The 17,017-nt window shown below is 35.4% G+C and overlaps 1 pseudogene; it reads left to right on the top strand.

The window, feature by feature from the left end:
• The first annotated feature begins 10,472 nt into the window (after positions 1 to 10,472).
• Positions 10,473 to 13,156, top strand: LOC133099830 (DNA endonuclease RBBP8-like; annotated as a pseudogene).
• Positions 13,157 to 17,017: the final 3,861 nt, after the last annotated feature.

Here is a 17,017-nt window from a genome sequence, read left to right as displayed (position 1 = left end):
TATCTTACTTTTATCTAGACCATCTCCAATTCATGAGAATGAGGGAAAAAAGGGAGAAATGAGGCCTTTTTAAACTCAAGGGAGTAAAATTAACTTATATCAACTGTTATTTATAAACTACTGAGTTTTATATTATAATAATTCATGACTAAGTTTTAAAATGAAGCCATAAGATTTCTGGTTGTGTCTGTTTATATGTCTGTGTGTGTAATATAGATATGATATATCTCTACCTCCGGATAGTATTACCAAAATTAATTTGTAAACAAGCTCTGTTTAATTGGCTTAAAGGAAAATAAGAACGGATATAAATTCTCAGATATATAAAAGAAATTAACCCAAATGAATTTCAGGTTCATGTGATCTGGGAAATATTCAGTATTAAATTAATATTTGCTACTAAACTTAGTTTAATTTTATTGGTTAATTAATACAGACATGTCTTTAGACTCGTCGATGTTAATAATAACACTTTTATTGTACCTAAGTTTACTAGAAGTCAAATAAGTTCTTATTATTTCAGTTGCAAAATTTGTCAACAAGAAAATTGGGGACTTCCCTGGTGGCGCAGTGGTTAAGAATCAGCCTGCCAATGCAGGGAACACGGGTTTGAGCCCTGGTCCAGGAAAATCCCACATACCATGGAGCAACTAAGCCTGTGCGCCACAACTACTGAGCCTGCATGCCACAACTACTGAAGCCCATGCACCTAGAGCCTGTGGTCCACAACAAGAGAAGCCACTGCAATGAGAAGCCCATGCACTGCAATGAAGAGTAGCCCCCACTAGCCACAACTAGAGAAAGGCTGCAAGCAGCAACAAAGACCCAACGCAGCTAAAAATAAATAAATAAATGAATAAAAAAATAAATAAATAAAATTTATTTTAAAAAAGGAAAATTAACTTGGTGTGATGACATTTTCATAAGTAATTAGATAAATGTAATTGGGATAGAAGTTTTTAGGTGAACTCTCTAGGAATAACTGTTTCAGAAATATCTACTTAAAAATAGTTTCTCCAGATGTTTGGTAACTTGAAATTTTAGAGGTTTGTTAAATTAAGCTAAATGATGAATTCATTGAATATTCAGTTCATTTCCAAATAAGATAAAATACTGGAACATTAATTGCTAAACAAGTTTATATACTTTTGTAGTCTTACTAGAGGTAAAATAAAGATGCTTGGGTTTATTGGACATTTGTCTTGTATCACATTAAAGAAAAAAATTATGCTGTGAAGAGATTGTATGTTTCTAGGAATTATAGACTATGTTCATAAGTTTACCAGTCAGGAAATCCTGGTATGACAAACAGTTCACAATTGCTTGCTTCTTGATTTTCACTAGAGTTTAAGGCTTTTAAGGGTTAAAAATTGTAATATATATGTAATTAAAGCTACTAGAAATAAAAAGGGAAAATTTTCAGTCTGCAAGGAAACTATGATATGTGTTTTCAGTAAAAAAAATATGAGGGGTAGAAGTGCATTTTGTTAAGGGAAAAGAAAGTAATTTTTCGTAAAACGTTATGTCTAAGTGAGAAAAAAATAAAGGACAAACTAATATGGATACAGCAAGTTCTGGAAGGTTTGTGGTAAAGGGACCTTGCGAAAGGAGTTTACATGGTTAGGACCAGCTAAGATTAGATTGAATTTAGTTAAGTAAATAAATTTTGTTATTAAACTAAGCTGGTGCAAACCTAGAATTTGGTTTTCTCTCCCCATGCAGAGGACAGAGTTTCCTTGGAATATTGATCTGATTTTGATAAAAGGTCGTAAAAGTTTCTTTATCTTTTAAGTAATCTATTGTAACTTTCTGAATTTTCCTTTGAAATCTTTTATTGTCACTTGGTTAAGTGAATAAGTATTTTTTCACAGTGACCTATTATTTTATTTGACCAGGGTTTTAAAACTTTTTGATATTTTTGACAAACTTCCCCCAAATCAAATTCTAAATAGATTGTTATTGATCTGGAAATAACTTTGAGGTTTTCCAGAGGGCCCTTGGAACACCGCTAGATATTTGTTTTCTCTCCTTGTCAAAGAAAGATATTAAATTAATTAGGCTTATTTGGTATGATGAGTTACATGGGAAGCATTGTCAAATGAGTGATGATAAACCTTTTTAGGTTATATTGTATAGGTAAATGTCATTAGTATAAAAGTTCTTGATGGACTTCCCTAGTGGCACAGTGGTTAAGAATCCACCTGCCAAGGCAGGGGACACGGGTTTGAGCCCTGGTCTGGGAAGATCCCACATGCTGCAGAGCAGCTAGGCCTGTGTGCCACAACTACTGAGCCTGTGCTCCAGAGCTCATGAGCCACAACTGCTGAGCCCATGTGCCACAACTACTGGGGTCTGCATGCCTAGAGCCCATGCTCTGCAACAGGAGAGGCCACTGCAATGAAGAGTAGCACCTGCTTGCCCCAACTAGAGAAAGCTCGCATGCAGCAACCAAGACCCAATGCAGCCAAAAATAAATAAATAAATAAATTTATTTTAAAAAAAGTTCTTGAAATTTCTAAAATTTGAATAGGTCCTGGTATAACGTTACTTTATTTTAATATTTTATGTCACAAAAATAATCACATTTCTTTGTCAATTGCATTGTAATAAAGTCTTTAACCATGCTTTTTAAGTCTTTTGTCATTTATAGACAGTTATTGTTGTCTTCTGATGCTATTGCAAAAAAATGTTTCATCTTAAGGAAGATTCCCAGAAAGAACTTTTTGACAAGTATAGATTTTTGATAACTTTCATATCATACTGCTGAAACCTTTCCCTTTAAGCTAATTTTGACTTACACCAACTTGTTTTTATATTATTTTTTTGAATTTTATATTGGAGTACAGTTGATTAACAGTGTTGTGTTAGTTCAGGTGTACAGCAAAATGATTCAGTTATACATATGTGTGTGTGTGTGTGTATGTGTGTGTGTTTATATATATTCTATTTTTTTCCTGATTATTTTCCATATAGGTTATTATAGAGTATTAAGTAGAGTTCTCTGTGCTATAAAGTAGATCCTTGTTGATTATCTGTTTTATATATAGTACTGTATATATCTTAATGACAGCCTCCTAATTTATCCCTTCTCTCCACCTTTCCCCATTGGTAACCATAAGTTTGTTTTCTATGTTTATGAGTCTGTATATGTTTTGTAAATAAGTTCATTTGTATCTTTTTTTAATAGTCCATGTATAAGTGATATTGTATAATATTTGTCTTTCTCTGTCTGACTTACTTCACTTAGTATGATAATCTCTAGGTCCAACCATGTTGCTTATAGCAACTTGTTAAAGTGTATTTTGTGAGTAGAATTGAAACATTTATCTTTTCTCTCTACTTGATCCCTCCAGAAACTGGAAAATCTTAGGTTCCCAGGAGCCTTATCAGGTGAATAAGGAAGGACACCTCTTGACAGGTGCAGGAATCTCAAGACATTTTGGGAACTTGAGAAGAGAATAATTTACCCAAATCTATAGATATTGCAGGTGGAATCTGATAGGAAACCCTTGTTATGGCTTTCCTGGTCTTGAGAGCCATTTTAAAAGCTCAATTTGAGATCTCTTTTGAAAAGTTCCAGCAAAGCCAAAATTAAAAGAGCCTACATAATCACTTATGTAAATAAACAGACTAAAGTTATTAAAACCAGACATATTTTTCAAACAAGTTAGTCTTAATTTGGCTATATTTGGTAAAGAAATAATTTGAAAGAGAAAAATATCAAGTTTTAATAATATACCTTTGTGGATATTAAGTTCTAATATTGTTAATTGTCTTTGAGGTTTGGTTTTTACTGCTTAAAATTCACTTCCAATATGGCTCCTTGTTGCTATGTTGCATTATTGTAGAGGTCAATTAAATTATTAAAAGGATATTCTGAGTTTGTCTCCGAAGCTTACCACAGTAATCTATCTTTGGATAAAGATCAGATTACCCATAACAGGCAACCAGGAAATGATGCATCCTGGAAAAGACATCAGTCAAAGGACTCTCTCTCTCTCCATCCTAGATGGAAAGACCTTTATCAGGTATTCTTAACTAAGTCATGCACATGGAAACTAAAGGGAATTTACTCTTGAATTCATATTTCCCACTTAAAAAGGGTCTCTGCACTGGACTGGTATATAGAAATGACTGTTGACTTCAAACTCACCTTAAAACCATACACAAACATGGGAGAAATGACACCCACACCAGGACAAGAAGAAGATGACAGCAGTGGTAGACTGCTGACCCAAGAATCTGGACCAGGCCTGTTAGCTCTCCTACTAATTATACTGTTTGCCAAATCTTTGTCTCCCTATCAAAATTGAATATTATTGTTTTACTTCTAACTATACTTTTGACCCAATGTTCAGGAGGGAAAGAAATTCTCTAGTGAAATTGTCACAGAGTATAAATATACTCATGACATGTTTTACTGCTTGTTTTAAGTCTATTGCTGACAGAACACATAGAATTTTTGTGTGACAATTTGATGTAATTAATGTAAAACCTAAAAACTGTTTTCCTATCAGCATACCTCTTTGCTTGTTCATTATGTCTGATTAGTTTTCTCCCAGTGGATAACTAGGCAAATCTATCTATCTTCTATCTATCTACCTATCTATCTAACAAAAAAAGTGGCTTAGCACCCAGGGACATGATGGACACAGGGCATTCAGCAACCACTCTGGTATTGAGGGGCAAATATTTTGTTTATCAGTGCATTCTATCAAAAGGTTTGCAGTCAAAAGGAGGAAAGGATGGGGTAAATCTTCATGTATTGAGGTATAGTGAAGCCATTCTGGCTTATTCAGGATTTAACGTATATTTTAAGATGTTTTGTGGCCTGTCAAACATACATTGTGTATCTGCTTTAACCATTAAAGAAATAAATGCACTTAAAAATCAAAATAGGAAAGTTTCACTGAAGTCTGCCCACCAGAGAAACAGCCACCTCTACCCACCACAAGTCCCTCCCATCAGGAAACTTGCACAAGCCTCTTAGATAGCCTCATCCACCAGAGGGCAGACAGAAGAAACAAGAAGAACTACAACCCTGCAGCCTGTGGAACAAAAACCACATTCACAGAAAGGTAGACAAGATGAAAAGTCAGAGGGCTATGTACCAGATGAAGGAACAAGACAAAACCCCAGAAAAACAACTAAATGAAGTGGAGATAGGCAATCTTCCAGAACAAGAATTCAGAATAATGATAGTGAAGATGATCCAGGACCTAGGAAAAAGAATGGAGGCAAAGCTCGAGAAGATGCAAGAAATGTTTAACAAAGACCTAGAAGAATTAAAGAACAAACAAACAGAGATGAACAATAAAATACTGAAATGAAAACTACACTAGAAGGAATCAATAGCAGAATAACCAAGGTAAAAGAATGGATAAGTGACCTGGAAGGCAGAATTGTGGAATTCACTGCTGCAGAATAGAATAAAGAAAAAATAATGTAAAGAAATGAAGACAGCCTAAGGGACTTCTGGGACAACATTAAATGCAATAACATTCACATTATAGGGGTCCCAGAAGGAGAAGAGAGAGAGAAAGAACCCAAGAAAATATTTGAAGAGATTATAGTCGAAAACTTCAATAACATGGGAAAGGAAATAGCCACCCAAGTCCAGGAAGCACAGAGAGTCCCATACAGGATAAACCCAAGGGGAAACACACCGAGACACATAGTAATAAAATTGGCAAAAATTAAACACAAAGAAAAATTATTGAAAGCAGCAAGGGAAAAATGACAAATAACAGGCAAGGGAACTCCCAAAAGGTTAACAGCTGATTTCTCAACAGAAACTCTACAAGCCAGAAGGGAGTGGCATTATATACTTAAAGTGATGAAAGGGAAGAAACTACAACCAAGATTACTCTACCAGCAAGGATCTCATTCACATTCGATGGAGAAATCAAAAGCTTTACAGACAAGCAAAAGCTAAGAGAATTCAACACCACCAAAACAGCTCTACAACAAATGCTAAAGGAACTTCTCTAAGTGGGAAACACAAGAGAAGAAAAAGACCTACAAAAACAAACCCAAAACAATTAAGAAAATGGTCATAGGAACATACATATCGATAATTGCCATAAACGTGAATGGATTAAATGCTCCAAACAAAAGACACAGGCTTGCTGAATGGATACAAAAACAAGACCCATATATATGCTGTCTACAGGAGACCCACTTCAAACCTAGGGACACATACAGACTGAAAGTGAGGGGATGGAAAAAGATATTCCATGCAAATGGAAATCAAAAGAAAGCTGGAGTAGCAATACTCATATCAGATAAAATAGACTTTAAAATAAAGAATGTAACAAGAGACAAGGAAGGACACTACATAATGATCAAGGGATCAATCCAAGAAGAAGATATAACAATTATAAATATATATGTACCTAACATAGGAGCACCTCAATACATAAGGCAACTGCTAACAGCTATAAAAGAGGAAATCGACAGTAACACAATAATAGTGGGGGACTTTAACACCTCACTTACACCAATGGACAGATCATCCAAACAGAAAATTAATAAGGAAACACAAGCTTTAAATGACACAATAGACCAGATAGATTTAATTGATATTTATAGGACATTCCATCCGGAGGCAGCAGATTACACTTTCTTCTCAAGTGCGAATGGAATATTCTCCAGGATAGATCACATCTTGGGTCACAAATCAAGCCTCAGTAAATTTAAGAAAATCAAAATCATATCAAGCATCTTTTCTGACCACAATTCTATGAGATTAGAAATCAATTACATAGGAAAAAACAAAAATACATGGAGGGTAAACAATACATTACTAAATAACGAAGAGATCACTGAAGAAATCAAAGAGGAAATCAAAAAATACCTAGAGACAAATGACAATGAAAACACGATGATCCAAAACCTATGGGATGCAGCAAAAGCAGTTCTAAGAGGGAAGTTTATAGCTATACAAGCCTACCTAAAGAAACAAGAAAAATCTCAAATAAACAATCTAACCTTACACCTAAAGGAACTAGAAAAAGAAGAACAAACAAAACCCAAAGTTAGCAGAAGGAGAGAAACCATAAAGATCAGAGCCAAAATAAAAGAAATAGAAACAAAGAAAACAATAGCAAAGATCAATAAAACTAAAAGCTTGTTCTTTGAGAAGGTAAACAAAATTAATCAACCATTAGCCAGACTCATCAAGAAAAACAGGGAGAGGACTCAAAACAATAAAATTAGAAATGAAAAAGGAGAAGTTACAACAGACACCGCAGAAATACAAAGCATCCTAAGAGACTACTACCAGAAACTCTATGCCAGTAAAATGGACAATCTGGAAGAAATGGACAAATTCTTAGAGAGGTATAACCTTCCAAGACTGAACCAGGAAGAAATAGAAAATATGAACAGACAATCACAAGTAATGAAATTGAAACTGTGATTAAAAATCTTCCAACAAACAGAAGTCCAGGACCAGTTGGCTTCACAGGTGAATTCTATCAAACATTTAGAGAAGAACTAACCCCCATCCTTCTCAAACTCTTCCAAAAAGTTGCAGAGGAATGAACACTCCCAAACTCACTCTATGAGGCCACCAACACACTGATACCAAAACCAGACAAAGACACTACAAAAAAACAAAATTATCAATATAACTGATGAATATAGGTGCAAAAATCCTCAACTAAATACTAGCAAACAGAATCCAACAACACATTAGAAGGATCATACACCACGATCAAGTGGGATTTATCCCAGGGATGCAAGGATTCTTTAATATATGCAAATAAATCAATGTGATACACCATATTAACAAAGTGAAGAATAAAAACCATATGATCATCTCAATAGATGCAGAAAAATCTTTTGAGAAAATTCAACACCCGTTTATGATAAAAACTCTCCAGAAAATGGGCATAGAGGGAAGCTACCTCAACATAATAAAGGCCATATATGACAAACCCACAGCAAACATTATTCTCAATGGTGAAAAACTGAAAGCATTTCCTCTAAGATCAGGAACAAGACAAGGATGTCCACTCTCACCACTGTTATTCAACATAGTTTTGGAAGTCCTAGCCACAGCAATCAGAGAGGAAAAAGAAATAAAAGGAATACAAATTGGAAAAGAAGTAAAACTGTCACTGTGTGCAGATGGCATGATACTATACATAGATAATCCTAAAGATGCCACCAGAAAACTACTAGAGCTAATCAATGAATTTGGTAAAGTTGCAGGATACAAAATTAACGTCCCCAAATTTTTGCATTTCTATACACTAATGATGAAAAATCTGAAAGAGAAACACTCCCATTTACCATTGCAACAAAAAGAATAAACTACTTAGGAATAAACCTACCTAGGGAGACAAAAACCTGTATGCAAAAAGCTATAAGACACTGATGAAAGAAATTAAAGATGGTACAAATACATGGAGAGATATACCATGTTCTTGGATTTGAAGAATCAACATTGCGAAAATGACTATACTACCCAAAGCAATCTACAGATTCAATGCAATCCCTATCAAATTACCAATGGCATTTATTATGGAACTAGAACAAAAAAATCTTAAAATTTATATGGAGACACAAAAGACCCAGAATAACCAAAGCAGTCTTGAGGGAAAAAAACAGAGCTGTAGGAATCAGACTCCCTGACTTCAGATTATACTACAAAGCTACTGTAATCAAGACAATATGGTACTGGGACAAAAACAGAAATATAGATCAATGGAACAAGATAGAAACCCCAGAAATAAACCCACGCCCCTATGGTCAACTAATCTATGAGAAAGGAGGCAAGGATATACAATGGAGAAAAGACAGCCTCTTCAATAAGTGGTGCTGGGAAAACTGGACAGCTACATGTAAAAGAATAAAATTAGAACACTCCCTCACACCATACACAAAAATAAACTCAAAATGGATTGGAGACCTAAATGTAAGACCAGACACTAAAAAACTCTTAGAGGAAAACATAGGAAGAACACTCTTTGACATAAATCACAGCAAGATCTTTTTTGACTCACCTCCTAGAGTAATGGAAATAAAAACAAAAATAAACAAATGGGGCCTAATGAAACTTCAAAGCTTTTGCATAGTGAAGAAAACCATAAACAAGGTGAAAAGACAACCCTCAGAATGGGAGAAAATATTTGCAAACAAATCAACGGATAAAGGATTAATCTCCAAAATATATAAACAGCTCATGCAGCTCAATATTAAACAAAAGAACAACCCAATCAAAAAATGGGCAAAAGACCTAAATAGACTTTTCTCCAAAGAAGACATACAGATGGCCAAGAAACACATGAAAAGCTGCTCAACATCACTAATTATTAGAGAAATGCAAATCAAAACTACAATGAGGTATCACCTCACACCAGTCAGAATGGGCATCATCAGAAAATCTACAAACGGCAAATGCTGGAGAGGGTGTGGAGAAAAGGGTCAAACTTTGAATATAAGTTTGCACCCTCTTGCACTGTTGGTGGGAATGTAAATTGATACAGCCACTATGGAGAACAGTATGGTGGTTCCTTAAAAAACTAAAAATAGAATTACCATATTACCCAGCAATCCCACTACTGGGCATACACCCAAAGAAAACCATAATTCAAAAAGACACATGCACCCCAATGTTCACTGCAGCACTATTTACAATAGCTAGGTCATGGAAGCAGCTTAAATGCCCATCGACAGACGAATGAATAAAGAAGTTGTGGTACATATATACAATGGTATATTACTCAGCCATAAAAAGGAACGAATTTGGGTCATTTGTAGAGACGTGGATGGATCTAGAGACTGTCATACAGAGTGAAGTAAGTCAGAAAAAGAAAAACAAATATCGTATATTAATGCATATATGTGGAACCTAGAAAAATGGTACAGATGAACCAGTTTGCAGGGCAGAAATTGAGACACAGATGTCGAGAACAAACGTATGGACACAAGGGAGAAAGTGGTGGGTGGTGAGGGTGGTGGTGTGATGAATTGGGAGATTGGGATTGACATGTATACACTGATGTGTATAAAATGGATGACTAATAAGAACCTGCTGTATAAAAAAATAAATAAAAGAAAAAAAATGAAAATAAAAATAAAAATGGGAAGCCCGGGTAGGGTGAGCACGGCCGGCAGCCCTTGGGCCCTCCCTGAACCCTGGAAAGTGCGGCTGCCCCAGGGGCGTGGCTTGGCCCCTGGCGGTTTGGCCGTATAGTGAGGGAATGAGGAGAAAAGCAAACGGCTGTCTCCTCCCAGCCCCAGAGTATGCTCGCTTCCTTGCTGGGGCTTTCAAAAATCTCAAGGCAGCTTGCAAGCCAAGTATTTGGAGTTCATTGGCATCACAACTTGAGTTCCAGCCATGACATAGACATGTCTTAGCGGTGTAACCTTGGGTATTTAAACTGGCCAAAAACAACTTCAGACCTATATAATGTAGCAGAAAAGGTCATTAAGCAGTAGAAGTGTGGAGCATATTAAGCAAGATGAACATCTCCAGAAGCAGTTGTGGAAGCTCTAGTTCTGCTGATGTATCTAATAACTTTAAGGATCTTTGGACAAAACTAAAGGAGTATCATGATAAAGAAGTACAAAATATACAATAAAAGTAACCAAACTGAAAAAGCAATGAATTTTAGATGCAGACTAGAAGAATTCTTCACCAAAAATCAATGGCTGAGAGAGCAAGGGAAAGTCCTTTATGAAACCATTAAAGTTTTAGAAGACCTATTAAGAGCAGGATTATGTGATCACTGTGCTGTAACTGAAGATCATATGTGGAAGAAACAGAAGAGTTTGAAAATATTCTGTAGCAGAACCTTAAACTTATCACAGAGCTTGTGAATGAAAAGACTACTCTACAGGAAGAAAATAAAAAGCTTTCTGAACAGCTGCAGCAGAAAATTGAGTATGATCAACAGCATCAAGCAACTGATCTTGAATCTGAGGAAGATGTTATTCCAGATTCACCAATAACAACCTTTTCATTTTCTGGTGCTAACTGACTACAAAGAAAGGAGAACTTCCATGCCCAATATGTAGAACAAACACATACTAAATTGGAGCATTCTGGGTGTACACATAAAATGAGAAAAGTCCCAAAGTCTTCAACTCATCTATGAGATAAAGCTAATGAAAGTGAAATTCTAGTGGCTGACACTTGTGATCAGAGTCAAGCTCCAATGGCTAAAACACATGGAAAAAGCAGTTATCCTCCTGATAATTTAGCTATAGTTGTTGCTGAAACACTTGGACTTAGTGTTCAAGACAAATCTGAATCTCGAGGCCCTAGGAGCCCTCTTGGTGAAGAGATTTACCATTGTCTGGAAGGAGACCACAAAAAACAACACTTTGAGGAATCTAGAAGAAATAGTGAAGATAGTTTAAGATTTTCATATTCTAATTCAAAGACTCCTCCTCAAGAAGAATTGACTAATCAGGTATGATCTCATCTATTTGGAGCTACCTCTAATGTGAAAAGTAGTTTAGGTTTGAATATAAGTTTGTCCCCTTCTCTTTTAGAAACTGGGGGGGGGGGGGGAAATCTGAAAACAGTGCCTTTTAGCAACACTTCTAATTCTAGATCAGAGAAACCTACATCAAAATCTGAAGATGGTGTCCTTTTCACACATCATAATCTTGGGGCTGAAGTGAACAAGATCACTAACCAGTCATCTTCTAATAAGCAGATGCTTATAAATAAAAATGCAAGTGAATCCATAAATGAACAGGATAGTATTGATCACATTAAAGATACTGTTACTGATAAAGATAAACATGTGGTACCCCTGAAATCATTGGGAAGCAGAACCAAAAGGAAGAAAATTGAGGAAGAAAGTGAAGATGAAGTAAGCTGTCCCCAAGCCTCCTTTGATAAAGAAAATGCTTTTTTCTTATCCACTGGATAGTCATTCTTCCATGAATGGAGACTATGTAATGGGTAAACCTCTGGATCTGTCTGATTGATTTTCGGCTATTCAGTGTCAAGAGAAAAGCCAAGGAAGTGAGAACTCTAAAATCAGATTTAAGCAAGTGACTCTCTATGAGGCTTTGAAGCCCTTTCCAAAGGGCTCTTCCTCAAGCCATAAGGCCTTGAGTAGGAGCTATGGGTTAACCAAAGATTCCCCAGAAGAGCTCTGTTTACAGGAGTCCCTTTTGCAGTCCTTGAGTAAATCTTCAGAAAGTAAAACACTGTTATGAATAAAGGAAGAAAATCCTATCTTTAAAATCCATTTACGTCCACGTAAAAGCTTGGAGACAGAGAATCTTTTTCACGATGTGAAGGGTGCTGGTTCTCATGAGCCTATAAAAATAAAAACCAGGTCAGTCCATGGAACATGTTAACTTGCATCAGTTCTTCAGTTAAATCCATGTAGAATTGCTAAAACAAAGTCTCTACGAAACAATGAAGATGTATCCTTTGAAAACATCCAGTGGAGTATAGATCAAGGTGCAGACTTTTCTCAGTGTAAAATGGATATTACTGTAGTAGATATGAAGGACGGCAGTCAGTCAAGATTAGCAGGAGAAGAGGTGGTGGACATGGACTTTGTGTTGGTTAGTGAAACTATGCTTTTAAAAATGAAGAAGCAAGAGCAGAAGGGAGAAAAGTGTTCAAATAAAGAAAGAAAAATGAATGATAGCTTGGAAGATATATTTGATTGGACTACACATGAAGAATATGAATCCTGTTTGGCAGATAGCTTCCCCCAAGTAGCAGATGAAGAGAAGGAGTTGTCAACTACTACAAAAAAACAAAACAAACAAAAACAAACTCTTCTGGTGAGGAACAATATAAAGTCAAACAGAAAGCATTTATGGAGCATATTTTGAAGATGGTGAGAGACTAGCTTATGAAATTTTCCTCATATTGAGGAATAAAGAAGAAAATTGCTTGGACACACATGTAAGGAATGTGAAATTTATTATGCAGATTTTCCAGCTGAAGAAAAAGAAAAGAAGTTGGATTCCTGCTCAAGATACTGATTTCACTTCATTCCACCCAACACACCAGATAATTTCTGGGAAGTTGGTTTTCCTTCCACTCAGAGTTGTATGGGAAAAGGTTACATTAAAGAAAATCTTGACCCTTGTCCTTGTACAAAAAGACGGTGGCCTTACCATGCAATATTTTCTCCAAAAGGCAAAGAGCAGAAGGCATAAATGTTGAAGCAAAAACAAGAGAGAGGACAATTTTTTTTTTAGTTAGTTATAGTTAAAGTTGGTATTAAACATTGAATTTTTTGATCTTCTGTAAACTAATTTATAAATCATTTTTCTATTGAAAATGTTTTCAAATGGCATTTACCCATCACATAGAAAACTATTTAAAAATGTGGATAAGTTTATGTTGTATTTTCTTGCTTTTGCACCTTTAAAATAATAAGGTGCTTTCTTTTTGCAATCTAACTTGAGTTGTTTGTTACTTTATTTTGGTAATACCTAATTACAATTTTGAATATAAAAAATAATGAATAAATACAAATCAAAATGAAGTAACTGTGATTCAGGCATCCAAAATAGAGCTGGGGTGGCCATCGTGGATGTGGTTTGAGACACATTCCTGTATTATGGAGAACTTGAATTTTCTGAACTGTACCAGACTCAAGGATTAGCCCTTCTCAAAACAATATCTGCTAGCAGCTGCCAGCTGCAAACTTATGGTCCCAAGGTCTCCCCTTATAATTATGATTTTTTTCTCTTATTTTAGAAATAGTAGCTAATGATTCAGCTCAAGCCATAGCCTCCCAGCAGAGGGCTCCAGATTCTTTAGACAAAATAATATTTGACAATAGAATTGCTTTAGATTATATTTTAGCAGAAAACGGAGGCATATATGTAGTTGCTAGTATCTCCTATTGTGTATATATTAATACCACATCAGAAGTTGAAACCAACTTATATAAAAATTGGACAGTAGGCTACTTGGCTCCAAAAAAGTATCATCACAAGAGCCTGGATTTGATCTCTTAGGAAGTATTTCTCATGGATCCCATTAGGAATAAGGTCTATATTTGAGGGATTACCTAAACTAGGTGTCATTGATTTGTGCTTGCTAAGATTTATCCTTCTTGTCAAGCTCTGTATTTGCTGTTTGTCTCATATCTTTAAGCCCCCACATCCCAACCCATATGACATTCATTGAACATAAAAGTCCAGACCCAAAGCCTTGGCCTCACCTTAGGACTCATGAGAATGTGAAACAATTTTATTCCACAAACCCAGACCTTTATCCCATATAAGCAAGAAGAAGCTAGAGTGGCCATCACCCACTATCCCTCAAGACTAAGGAATGAAAAGAGAGGGTTTGTACCCCAGCTGAAAATGGCCCTATCTTATTCTTAACAGAATACTGAGTTGTTTTTCAAAAGAAACAGAACAAAACTGCAAGTCATACAGCCATAGTATTGGTGTTTATGTGTGTTGGGCAACAATCCCTTTGCTCTGTAACACAGTCTTCTTTTTAATCAGATGAGAAAATGTACATATTCACTCCCTTCCTTATGATTTTTATAATGTCTATAAATATTTACAAAGAAGTTACCAGTTCACACAGAAGATGTCAGAGGTCCCAATCTACTTAGAAAAATAAACAACTGTGTTTCACTTCTCATAAAAATTACAATGGCAGGAATTTTACCCACCACTCTTCTCCCTCTGAGAGTGAGTCAAAAGCCTCAGAAAAAAATTTTCAGGGATCATTAATTTTTAATATTTAGAAAAACAAGAAAATAGTTCCTTTCCTGGTAAATCTTCAGTCTTAATGACCTAGATCTTTGCAGATTCCAAGGTCTTTGTGTTATGGTGGGAAAAATCTTCTAAGTAGCAAGGAATGGCTTCAGCTTGTTAAGAGTTAAAGTATGCTGTTATGTTTGCCACTTGAATATCAGACTCTGAGCCCTGGACTCCCCAGCTCAGAGGTAAGAACTTTTTAAACTCAGGTATTTAGCTGGCTTTAATAACTAACATGTCATATAGAAAATAAAAGCTGGAGCTAATAATAGAAAAATATGATTGACTTCTTGAATCAGTATATTCAGTTACCCATCCCAAATCAGGTAGAATTTTGATCATTCATTTTTTTTCTCTCATCCATTCACTTAGATATCCCATATCCACTTAAAAAATATTTATGATAATTTTAGTAAGTTGCAGCAGGTGCTATACTTGGCATTCAGAATAGAAAATTGCATCATACATGATTTCTATACTTGAAATACTCATAGATGTGTGACACAAGCTTATACAAAATTATACTATAACTCAGAGAGCATCAATATTATAAAGTATCATGGGAGTGTTCTGTTTAGGAAGGCTGAGTAAGGATTCACAGAGCTGGCATTATGTGAGCTGGGTGTAAAGAATGAGTGGAAACCAACAACAAAAAAATGGGCTGGACATTTAGATAGCAGGAACAGCAAATATTGAGTTAGCAAATATTGAGTTATTTATGTAGCAAGCCATTAAGTATTTATTTATGTAACAGTAAACATTATATTTAATGTTCTGGAAAACCTTAATTTCAAATATTTGAAACTGTTCTGACAAAACTGCATCATGTGTCCTGATTTAGTCTGAAAAAGTAGTCATTTAATGGTTAAATGAATAAGAGAAAAGTGTTTTCTCTTTCATATGCTGTTTTTTAATTGATGAGAAATACTCATTAAAACAACTAAACTTAGAATTAAGAAATTTTTTAATAGAAAGAATGAATTTATGTAATTCAATACTTTACTAAGTATTTGGTTTAAATCATAATCTTGTTTTGCTTTTTCTTGGTAAACAAGGAAGGAATTATTTGCTATTGAAATCTGTGTCCTTCTTTCCAAGCTCTCTTTCTTGGAAATTCTCTCAAATCTGCATTAAGTAAGAGAAACAAACAAATAAACAAAGAAAAAAATTTTAAATCCATATTTTTCTTAGCTGTATTACCAAAGCACTTGTCTTTTGAAAAGGAAACTGAGATAAATCCACTTTATTTTTTTAAGTTAAAAAATTTGCATGGCTTTGTGTAAGTCCAGTATTAAAATTCTGACTGTGTACTAGCTCTAAGATCTTGAAATAGGTATATAAACTCTCTTTGTTTCTTTAACTATAGAGATTTTTTCTTTCAAAGCTGGCAAGTCCTGACTACCTTCATAAAGATTGGTGTCTTTCTCTTCTTTTAACTTTTTATACAACAAGAAATCCAAATTTAATGGTTTCTGTATCAATGAATGAGCATTTTTGGCCAGTTTGTTGCAGATTAAAATGTATGCTAAAAAACATTTCTTTCTTTTTTTTTTTTTTTTGGCTGCATTGGGTCTTCATTGCTGCGTGAGGGTTTTCTCTAATTGTGGCAAGTGGGGGTTACTCTTTGGTGCGGTGCACGGGCTTCTCACTGCAGTGGCTTCTCTTGTTGCGGAGCATGGGCTCTAGGTGTGTGAGCTTCAGTAGTTGCAGTATGCAGGCTCAGTAGTTGCAACAAGTGGGCTCTAGGGTGCACAGGTTTCAGTAGTTGTGGCACATGGGCTCAGTAGTTGTGGCTCGTGGGCCCTAGAACGCAGGCTCAGTGGTTGTGGTGCATGGGTTTAGTTACTCTGCAGCATGTGGGATCTTCCCGGACCAGGGATTGAACACGTGTCCCCTGCACTGGCAGGCGGATTCTTAACAACTGTGCCACCAGGGAAGTCCTCAAAAAACATTTCTTAAAAGCATCTTTTTTTCCCCAGAATTTTATTTAGAACAAATATTTGAGTAGGCATAATAACATAATTTAAACATGCATGGGTTGGTCCTTAAGGCATAAAATTGCAATATGGGGAGTTTAGTGCTAATTTTTAAAATAGGAGTCCCAAAATTGCTTTGAGTAATGACAGCACTATTTAAAAGATAGAATTTTTCAGAATTAGATTTGAAATATTCCTGTTTAATATTCATTTGAAGGATGAAGTTTGAATGTTTTTATACCCCATAAAGGTGGAGAGCCTAACTCTCATTCAAATTAGTTCCTAAAGTTTTTGACATTTTTTATCTTGTGAATAAGGGAAAA

This window comes from Eubalaena glacialis, chromosome 10 (genome assembly GCF_028564815.1).
Source record: "Eubalaena glacialis isolate mEubGla1 chromosome 10, mEubGla1.1.hap2.+ XY, whole genome shotgun sequence".
Taxonomy (NCBI): Eukaryota; Metazoa; Chordata; class Mammalia; order Artiodactyla; family Balaenidae; genus Eubalaena; species Eubalaena glacialis.
The sequence above is the reverse complement of the archived record's forward strand: the minus strand, read 5'-3'. Positions and strand labels throughout refer to the sequence as shown.